This window comes from Chrysochloris asiatica, unplaced genomic scaffold (assembly GCF_000296735.1).
Source record: "Chrysochloris asiatica unplaced genomic scaffold, ChrAsi1.0 scaffold00005, whole genome shotgun sequence".
NCBI lineage: Eukaryota > Metazoa > Chordata > Mammalia > Afrosoricida > Chrysochloridae > Chrysochloris > Chrysochloris asiatica.
This window is the reverse complement of record NW_006408523.1, coordinates 22,661,347-22,673,076: the sequence shown is the minus strand read 5'-3', so window position 1 is coordinate 22,673,076 and position 11,730 is coordinate 22,661,347. Positions and strand designations below refer to the sequence as shown.

Genomic DNA, 11,730 nt, shown 5'->3' with positions numbered 1-11,730 from the left:
CATATGAGATTATTGAAAATACCATGGCTTGGGTCAGGTGCATTAGAGAGATGGAAATACCACCTTCAGAAATGTAGAGACATAGACGTAACATATGTCAGATATGCCAGAGCCAATAACTTCACATTTTGATTTTTTTGTTTAATAACTATTTCCATGATTTTGTAGCACTTTTTTCATTCACTCTCATATGGTGTAATTATTTTTTTCAGTCAGAGAATTCTTTTATAACTACCTTTCTAACCATAATTTTCTGACAGAATAATGTTATACAGAATTTCAGTTATAGGTCAGTTGATATGAAAACAAGAAAGGCTGTGAAAAGCTTACAAATCTCAGTATGGTAAACAGGAAGACACAATGTTACACTTGGAATAATCTGTGGAAAGAGTAATTTGAGCTGTAAAGTCTGAAATGTGATTTGACTATTTCCAACAAATGAGGTATCTGTGAAGATAACTATAATTCATTTACATTAATGAGTATTTTGTAATGTGTACTTTGCTCTGAGGGAAAGAGTGTTGATGCCTATTAGGAACAGTTAAAAATATAATCAAGTAAGAGAAACAAAACAAAACAAACTTCCTTTTCTGTGTTCCAAACCGTGACAGAACAAATGTTATTGAAGATGTGCAAACCACTTGCTAGGTTTATAAGTGACCTCAAATTGAGGTATCAAGGGCAATTTAATTTCACAGGTGCTGTTTTAACTAAACCTTGAAAGATGATGACACTTAAGAAGTGAAAAAGAAAAGTTATGAGGCTAAAAAGTACAAGGTAAGTCTGGAATTCTGAGTAGCACAGTTTAGCTGAAGTATACAGTGGTGTATAAAAGTATAAAGAGCTATGCTAGGAAATTTCAGCGTTCAACTCTAAAACCACAGGAAATGCTGTGGTTTGAATCCATTAGGCAATGGATGGAACTCTTGAAGGCAATGGAGCAGAGAAGCAGAGTGATTAGAACTGTGTTTTTGGAAAGTTAATCTGGTTGCCGCGGGGTGGTGGATTAGAGTTGGGAGAGTCAGTTGGAAAGAAAACCAGAAGGAAGCTGCTCCATCTATCCCAGGAAGAGCTAATGAGAGCCCACTCTAGGGCTTTAGAATTTCCAATGCGATACCTGTTCAATATACCTGTTCATAGCAGACAAGCAGCATTTGTTTAAACATTTTAAACTTCTATATTTGATGCATTTGAACCCACTCAAAGGCACTTAACAATAACAATATGATTTGTTTCAGCTTCATACAGTTTTAGCTTCAAAAGGACAAGAGGAAATTGATTTGTTCTCCTTTGGTTTTACCTGGTTATCTTTTTTTTTTTTTAAGTACTCAGTTTTTCCATTTAGAATTCTTAGCTCTACTATGGTCTAGTTTTAATTTGAGGCAGTTATGTATATTTCCAGAGTCCTGGTGTAACACTGTTGAATAAGCACTTGACCACAAGGTTATGCTGTACCTCAAGGTCAGCTGTTCAAACTCACCAGTTGTTCCTGGGAAACCCTATACAGGTCTCTATGAGTCAAAATCCACACGGCAGCATTTAACAACAACAACGACAGGTGTATTTGCAGCCCTGGTGTGACACTGTAGAATAAGTACTGGACTACTAATTGCAAGGTTGATGGTTCAAAACTACCAGTCATTCAGTGGGAAAATGATGAGGCTTTCTGCTCTCAGAAACCCTATACTGGATCGCTATGAGTCAGAATCAATCTGATGGCAGTGAGTTGATTTCTTTTTGAGTTATCTTATGCATAAGGAAGCACATTGGGTTAAGCATTGAGCTGCTAACTGATCAGTCAGGAATTCAATCCCACCAGCTGCCCCATAGAAGAACAACGAGGCAGTCTGTTTCAATGAAGATTTACAGCCTCTGAAATCTTGGGAGCAGCTGAACTCTATCCTAAAGTGTCACTCTGTGTTGGAATCTACATCACTGCAAGGGTTTTAGTATATTTCTTTCTAGTAGTTTTTCTTTTCTTCCCTGTAATTTCTTGGTCTCCATGTTGATGTTTGCTGACTGCCTGCTTCTCTTCTGTGGCAGATCCCACCAGTTTGCAGATTAATTAGGGTGACTTATGTAGCACTGTGGGTAATGTGTTGGACTGCAAAGTCAGTTTTAATTGCAAGGTTGGTGGTTCAAGCTCACCAGCAGCTCCTCGGAAACCTTATACAGGGTCACTATGGGTCAGAACCGACTCGACGACACTAAACAACAACAACGGAAGTAAAGGCATTCCAAGTTCAGTTTACTTATTTAAGCCATATTTCTGTCTGGAATTTCCAAATAATTAAGAATGTTGTTTCATTTGCTTGAAACCAGAGCATCTTGGATCACATGATCTAAAATGGATTGGGCAGTGCTTTGTTCTGTGGTACATAAGCTCACTATGAGTTGGAGACCACTCAATGCCACCTAATAATATGGATTAGACATACAATCATGTAATAAAAACTACTTCCTTAAAACAGAAGCTTACCTAGCCACATGCCTCTTATAGACTCTGCCCATAAATCTGTTTTATTTCCTGAAAAACTCCCCCAAAATGCTGTATATTCTCACTTTCTTTTCATTTGTTTATTTTTGCATCCCCTCTAATCACTAGGTTTTTTTGTTCCTTCATTTCATAAAACTGTGCTTTTCACAAGGCATCAACAGTCTTGCACTCAAAAGATACAATGGGATGTTGAATAAGTGACTGGTCTCTTGAGGTGGGTGTCATCCAGATATTTAGCAGAACAGCCTCTGCAGCTCCCGAGAGAAGTATGTAAAGGATACCTGTAAGAAGGCCCTTAGCAGGTCTTACTAAGGCTCCCAAAGCATGTGTTCGCATAACTTCCACATCAGCACGCAACTTGATTGAAGTGTTTGTGGATGGCCAGTCTGTCATGATGGAACCGGGAGCTAGCTACCTTCCTCCAAGCTTGTGAGAAGGTTGGTATGCAGATCCATCGATTTTGTTACCATGAAGATTGTCTGTTGCAGGAAACTGCAGGATGTACCTTGTTGTAAGACTGTAGCTGCATGCGCCATGCCTGTAATGAAAGATTGGAATATTATAACAAACTCAGAAAAGTCTAGGAAAGCCAGAGAAGGGGTGATGTAGTTCTTATTAGTAAATCATCTTCTGGGCTGTCCTATTTGTGCCCAGGGAGGTGAACGTGATCTGTAGGACCAGTCCATGATGGTTGGAAGTGATTGGAGCTGATTTTTATGGAGGACAACAACAGTGGGCCATTGGTAAGGTCCAGTATGACTAGATGTATACAATGCACTCACTGCATCAGGTTAGCTAGTGAGATTTCAGGAGTAGAAAATTTGGGAAAAATCAGCAGAGGCAATGACATACAAGTTGCAACATACAATGAAAAGATGTTCATGGCTGAGCTATCTGGGAATGTCATTGATATATGCCCTGTAGGTACCCTGACTTCTAAGCCTTAAGCCTTTACTGCCTGGCCTTGGGAACAAGAAAACCAGAATCCATTGATGTCCTGGATGCCGTTGGAAGTAATATTGTGGTAACCACAAGAACTGGGGAGGTGATGAGAATTTTGCCAAGGATGCATGCATGAGGACATTAATGAAGAGTGGATCTCTGACAAAACTAGATTTGCCTATGATGGGCTAAAACGTCAAAAGACTTACTGAGCCGATGGTCAGAAATGAAAAGGGGCTTTTAACTGATACCTCCTGGGAGGACGCACTCTCTCATGTCGCTGGGATGTTGCAGAGTTTTCAAGGCCAGGATGTAGCACCAATTGCAGGTGCTTTGTGGATGCTGAAGCCCTAGTAGCTGTCAAAGATGTGCTTAATAAAGTGGACTCTGACATCTTGTGCACTGAAGAGGTCTTTCCCACCACAGGGGCTGACACAGACTTGCTTTCCAATTACCTTCTTAATATTTCAATTCCTGGTGTTGAAGAGACAGATGTTGTCCTTCTGGTTGGTACAAATCCACGTTTTGAGGCACCAGTATTTAATGCTAGAATTCGAAAAAGCTGCCCTAATAGGCAGTCCAGTGGATATGACTTACAGATACAACCATCTGGGAGACTCCCCCCAAATTCTTGAAGACATTGGTTCAGATAGGCATCCATTCAGCCACGTCCTGAAGGAAGCTAAAAAAACAAAAAAAAACAAAAAACAATGGTGGTTTTAGGTAATTCTGCACTTCAAAGAAATGATGGAGCAGCAATTCTTGCAACTGTTTCCAGCCTGGCACAAAAGATTTGGACAAGCAGTGGTGTTGCTGGTGATTGGAAAGTTATGAGTATTCCTCACAAGACTGCAAGCCAAATAGCTGCTTTAGACCTTGGCTATAAACCTGGGGTGGAAGCAATTTGAAAGAATCCTCCCAAAGTGTTGTTTCTCCTAGGATCAGATAGAGATTGTATTACTCGACAGGATTCATTATTTATCCAGGACATCACGGTGAGTGGGAGCTCCTATAGCTGATGTTATTCTCCCAGGAGCTGCTTACATAGAGAAGTCAGCTACATCTGTCAATACCAAAGGCCAAGTTCAGCAGACCAGAGTAGACGTGACACCACCTGGTTTGGCAAGAGAAGACTGGAAGATTATCAGAGCCATCTCTGAGACTGCTGGTTTAACTCTTGTATATGATACTCTGGATCAAGTGAGGAACAGATTGGAAGAAGTCTCTCCTAATCTTGTTCGATATGATGATGTTGAAGGAGCCAACTACTTCCAGCAAGCAAATGAGCTCTCAAAGCTAGTGAATCAGCAACTGCTTGCTAATCCTTTTGTCCCACCTTAGCTAACAATGAAAGACTTTTACATGACAGATTCAATTAGCAGAGCCTTATAGACAATGGCCAAGTGTGTCAAAGCTGTAACAGAGGGTGCCCACTCAGCAGAGGAGCTATCCAAATGCTGAAATGCCTACCAGAAGCACAGGTTCCTGGTTTATGGACAATTACATTGGAATGATCATTTATGGGTTAATCTCCTTAGTAAAAAAAAAAAATCTAAACCAAGTAATATTTAAGGTTACACCATGAAAATGTTACTTCATTAATCAGAGAACTGGAAGATTTCAAAAACATTTATCTATTGTGTGTACACATTGCTAAATAGTTTAATAAAACTATATACAGATGTTCTTTCATGTAAGAGCAATGATAATTCTTGTGACAAATACAAGGAAAATCCTTAAAATACGAACTTTTTGGCTGATCCTCTTGGATCACTTTGTAAATGGTTGAAATGGGAAGAACTTTCATTAGGGCCCATTTTTTCCTTATGCTGAAGAAAAGATTTAAGCATTTTGTCAAGTAGTTAAATAGAAAAGAAGTTTCATGGAAAATTTTTATGATCTTCTTTAATAAAATTTTTTATTTAAATTTAAATTTTTATTATAATTCCATTTTTCCACGAGCCTCTTTAAAAGCCTATTACATGTTTTTGTGTGCTGTCTAGTCAGTTCCGACTCATTGCGACCCTGGAGCAGCTGGATCATGTGAACCACCAACCTTGTGGTTCAAGTCGCATTAACTTACAGTGCCCCACCAGGATTTCCATGTTAGATAACTATAATTCATAATGATAATAATGATAACTAAGGGTCTTTAAGCTTTTTTCTGTGTGCTCAACAGTAGTTTTACATTATGTTATTGTATTTTGTTCTTGAAAAAAAACCACAGACAATATTGTAATCTCACTTTACAGATTAAAGAAACTAAAGCACTAGGCTGTTGAACAGTTTGCCTAAGACCACATAGCCAAGAAAGTCATAGATTCAAGTCAAGTTGTGACTCCAAAACCTGTTGCTCTTAACTGCTGTACATAACTCCCCCAATAATACTGATGCTGTAAGTTTTAACTTCTAAGAATTAATATCAAGAAACTTAATGGATAACCCTTTTTTCTATTTTCTCTTAATCTGTTTACACACACACAGACAATCCCCCCTAAGTAACTGGGGGAAATTAATACGACCATGAAAAGAAAATCTTGCAATGAGGGAGATCTTAAGACAGATAATTTACATCAGTGATGTTTTGTATTCATTGTCTGTAGTGTTAAGTAAGTTAAATTATTCTAGTAATAGACAAATCTACTACTGTCCAAATTTCTCAATTGTAAGAACAAAAAGGAAGTAAAAATGACAATCTAGAAGAAAATCTTAAAGCTAGATTAACATTTGTTCATAATCTATTCAAAACCTCTTGTTTTGTAATCCTATTCCTTTCTCCTTGCAACAATGATAGCCCAACTACAAGACTGCATTTTCTTGATGTAATAAGAAAGTTTTCAGAAAAGTACTATATAACCAGTGGTTTAGTTTTTAAAAGTTGTACAAAGTTTGTCACCTGTTAAAGTACTGCATTTTCATATATAATGTGCCCATATAAATAATGTACACACATAACATGTGTACATTATGCATAGGAATGTAACATGTGAGGACATTATATGGTTTCCCAAAAAATGTATATTGTTTGCATAAAAATACAGTACTTTTTTAGAAGAGTTAAAAAAAAAAAAAAAGATACAATGGTTTATGCAGAGTCCTCATCTTACTTGAAATGTTGTGGCTTTTGATACATTTGATGATTTCCTCCTTAGAAACATGTCTCTTCATTGGATTTTGAGAAAGCCCATTCTCCTGGGTTCCTGCCTACTCTAATAGCTGCTTCTCATCTTCACTTCCATTTAGTTTCTAACTGCCTGTCTCCACTCTAAATGTCTTCAGCACTGTCCTCTAGCTATCTCATCCCACTTACATTCTGTAGACTTGCACATTTACATATCTTGCCTGACCTCTCACTTGAGTTTCAGATCCTCTAGCCAACAGCTCACTGGACAGCTCCTCTCAGATGAATAATAAAACCAAACATGTCCAAAAATGATTCTAATTGACTCCCAGGTCCCTAGTCTTCTTCCTCTCACTGAATGGCAGTTTCACTTGCCAAGTTTCTTTGATACTAGAAGTCATCCTTGAATTCACTGTTTCTGCTCTTTCACTTGTTATATTGAGTCCTTTCTCAAATCCTGCTGCCTCTACCTTACAAATACTGCATCTCAGCTCTCACAGACCACCCTTAGTAAAGTCAGCATTATCTGCTCCCTTAACTAGACCAAGAACCTCATAACTACCTTCACTATTTCCATCTTTCCTACTTCCTACCTATTCTCCAAACAACCACACTGCTAAAACATGTAAAAGATCATTTCTACTGTCATGCTCATAATTCCCTAGTGATTCCTGATCCCACGTAAAACACAGAGTAACCCCTTGAGAGGACGTATAGGAAAGTATGGGGAGCACAGAGGCTCTGTGGGATAAGCACTGTACTGTGGACCACAAGGTCAGCAGTTCAAGCTCATTAGCTGCTCCACAGGAGAAAGATGAGTCCTTCTGTTCCCACGAACATTTAAAACTTCAGAAACTATACAGGGTCACTATGAATAGGAGCTCTGGTAGCTTGTGGTTACGATTTGGAATGCTAACCTCAAGGTCAGCAGTTTGAAACTACCAATTTTTCCACAGGAGAAAGATGAGACTTTCTGTTCCTGAATAGAGTTACAGTCTCAGAAACAATATACAGGATTGCCGTGAGTTGGAACCGACCCCCACAGCACACAACCATGAGTCAGGAGGCACTTGACGATAACAATAGGGAACTACATAATCAGGACAATCTATGTCTGACCCTTTTTCCTCCACTCCCCAGTAGGATGTAGCATTTTTCAGCTTCAATGGCTTCTTTCTAGACCTTTTTAATTGCTGGATTTTTTTACTTATGAAACTCCTTCTCAGAATATTCTAGTATTGTCTCTTAATTCTATTTATGACGTAATTCAAATAGAACTTTCTCAAGATGTCTTTCCCTAGTTGAAGAAATTGTTCCTGATATCACTCCATCAGTCCCTACTGATAACACCCCTTTACTAAATAGCATTTATCAAGACTTCAAGCAGTCAATGTCATGTTCTTACTAAAAGATAAGCTTTTTGACAGCAGTTTCATTGCTAAATTCCATTCTCCTATAATAATAGCTTGCTAATAGATGGTCAGTTTACTGATTGACATTACATTTCTATGGTTAAAAAGAATTTATATTTAGATATTTGAAATTCTTTCCTGGGGAATTTCTAAAAAAAGGAAAGAAGGAAGGACAAAATAAAGTGAGGGAAAGAGGGAGGAAGGGAGATGTATTTAAAAAGAACAAAGCTGTCAACCAAATATTCTGTTACAGAAAGCTGCACTCCAAATATGATGGTGAAATTAAGACATTCCCAGATTAAAAAAAAGCTGAGGTGTTTTCTAATGACCACAGATGAGCCTTACAAGCAATGCTAACTAGAGTCATTGATATTGAAATGAAAACAAGCTAGAAGAGAAGCTAGAAAGTAAAGACGCTATAACTAGAAACATCTCTAGGAAGGTAATATATATGGACAAATGTAAAGGCAATTTCTGTTGTATTTTTGGTATATAACTATTTTATGTCCTACATAATGTATAATGACAATGAGTAAAAGTAAAGAGATATCTACACTACTGAGTTCACGGTGTATAAAATGTACACTTCTCACTTACAGACTGTCTCAATATATAACCTTTCATATTCAGACAATAGTAAAGTATCCATTTTGTGCACTAACAACATATGTGTGCCAGGAATGCTGAGGTTCAAGGCAAAATTAATAATGGTTAAAATTATGTGTCAACTTGACTGGGCCATGTGTCTCACTGGTTTAGCAATGATGTAATTTGGCAATTATGTGATGACGAAATTTAACAGATACATAATGGCATAATCAGGCCTTTATGTGATGATGTAGTCATTCTCCATGTTGTGATCTGATGTGTTCTTCCCCCATTTTTGTGAAATGCCTCTTTTCACATAATGCTGTGGCTTAATACACTAGATATCAAGGTCAGTTTGAACCTTAAAGTGGGAGGTTCAAGCTCACCAGCCACTCTTTGGAAACCCTATATGGGAGTGCTATGAATTGAAACTGATTCAATGGCATTTAACAACCACAACAACAAACCTAGTCTCTTGGACCTAACCTTGTTGATAAGTGAGGAGTGCGTTTGTTATAACAACAAACCCTATACATAAAGTGGGGAGATTTTGTATGTTATTTAAATAATGTTGGTATCAATTCAAGCTAGGTTGCTGTAAATCTAGGATCTTAAATATAAATATTCATGATAACAGTGAAGAAAATTTCTTTTAAAAAAGAACAAACAAAAAAAACCCTAAAACAGCAAATAAATAAAAAGCACAAGAGGAAATTAAAACAGTCCACTAAAAAAATCAGCTAAACACAAAATAGGGCAGTATTGAAGGAATAAGACACCCAAAAGGCTTAACAGGAAAAAAATCAAATAGCAAAATGGAAGAAATAAGTGTTTCCTTACCAGTATTTGTATTAAATATTTCAAACACAAAAGGAGACATTGCCCAAATGACTTAAAAGGCAAGCAAACAAACAAACAAAAAATGGTATTTTCATATTCTATCTACAAGAGACACCATGCCCAAAGATATACAAATGCAGAAAGTGAAAGAATGAGACAATATCCCAGAGGACTAATCAAGAGTGCTGTGGTGGCTGTAATCGTATCATACAAAATAGACTTTAATTCAGAATGTGTAAAAAGACCACTACATATTGATAAAATGGTTACTTCGTGAAGAAGATGAATGATTTTAGGGGTATATGCAGTAACATCAGAGCACCATATGAAGCAAATACTGACAAAATTGAAAGAAGAAGCTGACAGCTTTGCAGTAGTAGCTGGAGACTTTACAACACTTTCAGTAATGAACAGAGCAAATTAAAAAGGTCGGGAAGGAACTAGACAACTTGAACAACTCTAGAAACCAACTAGAAACACAAAAAACATTGAATCATAGCCCAACTCTATTCTTCTTTAATATACATGAATTCTTCAGGATAAAACATATGTTAGGTCATAAAACAGTCTCAATAATGTTCAAAAAGAAATTGGACAAAATATCTCCTCAAATTTCTGTGGAATGAAACTATGATTCAATAATAGAAGAAAACTAGAAAGTACATAAATATGTGGAAATGAAGCAACCCAATATTAAATAATCAATGGGTCACAGAAAACTCAAAGGAGAAATAAAAAATTCTTGGAGAAGAATGAAAATGTTAAGGGCAATATACGATATGTTGTTGTTGTTGTTAAGTGCCGTCGAGTCGGTTCCGACCCATAGCGACCCTGTACAGGGTTTCCGAGGGTGTAAATCTTTACGGGAGTAGAAAGCCTCATCTTTCTCCCGCGGAGTGGCTGGTAGTTTCGAACCGCTGACCTTAAGGTTCGCAGCCCGATTCGTAAGGGCAATATACGATAATCATGGGATTCAGTGAAGGTAGTTGTTGTTGTTGTTGTGTGCCATCGAGTCGGTTCCGACCCATAGCGACCCGGTACAGGGTTTCCGAGGGTGTAAATCTTTACGGGAGTAGAAAGCCTCATCTTTCTCCCGCGGAGCAGCTGGTAGTTTCGAACCGCTGACCTTAAGGTTCGCAGCCCGATTCGTAACCACTACGCTACCAGAGCTCCTTAGTGAAGGGTAGTACTCAGGAAAAAAAATTATATGAGCTGGAAATGTCTACTTAAAAAATGTAATATCTCAAATCAATAACCTGACTTTACAAAGTGAGGATCTAGAAAAAGAAGAGCTAGCTAGGCCCAAAGGTACCAATAGGAAAAAAAAAATAATAATAAAGATTAGAACCACGATCAATGAAATAAAACAATAGAGACACTAACGAAAATCAGCATAATGAGAAGCTGGGTTTGGAAAAGCTCAGTAAAATTAACAATAAATTAACAAACCCAGACGGAGAAAGAAAAGGCAAGAGAAGATGAACTTGGGTATAGTCGGAGGACATACTATGAATTTCAGAAATAAAAGGGATTATAAGAATACTGTGAACAATTGTTGTTGTTGTTTAGTGCCATCGAGTTGGTTCTGGACTCATAACAACCCTGTACAGGGGTTCCAAGGAGCATCTGGTGGGTTTGAACAGCTGATCTTGCGGTTCCCACTCCAGTGCTGATGCTACAACACCACACACCAATTATATGCCAACAAATTAGATTGTTGTTGTTCCTAAGTGCCGTCAAATTGGTTCTGACTCATAGCAACCCTTTGTAGGGTTTCCAAGGAGGAGCTGGTGGGTCTGGATATTGACCTTGTGGTTCACAGTCCAGTGCTGATCCTGTAGCGCCACACCAGGGATTCTAACATACATGAAATATACCAATTATTAGAAATACCTGAAATATCTAAATTAACACAAGAGTAAATAGAAATTCTCATCAGACCTATAAAAAGTGAAATTGAACAAGTAATTAAAAAAATTCTGAACAAAGAAAAGGCCTGGACCAGATGGCTTTACTGGAGAACTCTACCAAACATTTAAAAAATTGACACTAATCTTCCTTAAATGCCTCTAGGAAACAAAACAGGAGAGAGCACTTCCAAATTCATTCTCTGAGACTAGCATTACTGGGATACCAAACCTTACAAAGAAAAAAATGGGTCAAGAACTTGAATAGGCATTTCAACAAAGTAGATATACAAATGATCATTAAGCATCAGGAAAAAACAAATCAAAAGTATTCTCATACAATTTGATGAACTTGACCTACACCTATGGAAGCAGTAGCTCAAAAGAGGGAACAAGTCCCTAAAGCAAGAATCATCCCCACCC

At 37.7% G+C, this 11,730-nt stretch overlaps 1 protein-coding gene and 1 pseudogene across 1 annotated transcript in view; both read left to right on the top strand.

The window, feature by feature from the left end:
* The window catches only part of GPC5 (glypican 5), a 1,926,732-nt gene that overhangs the window by 392,901 nt on the left and 1,522,101 nt on the right, over positions 1 to 11,730 (top strand). The window lies entirely within an intron of this gene.
* LOC102815378 lies at positions 2,766 to 4,900 on the top strand (annotated as a pseudogene).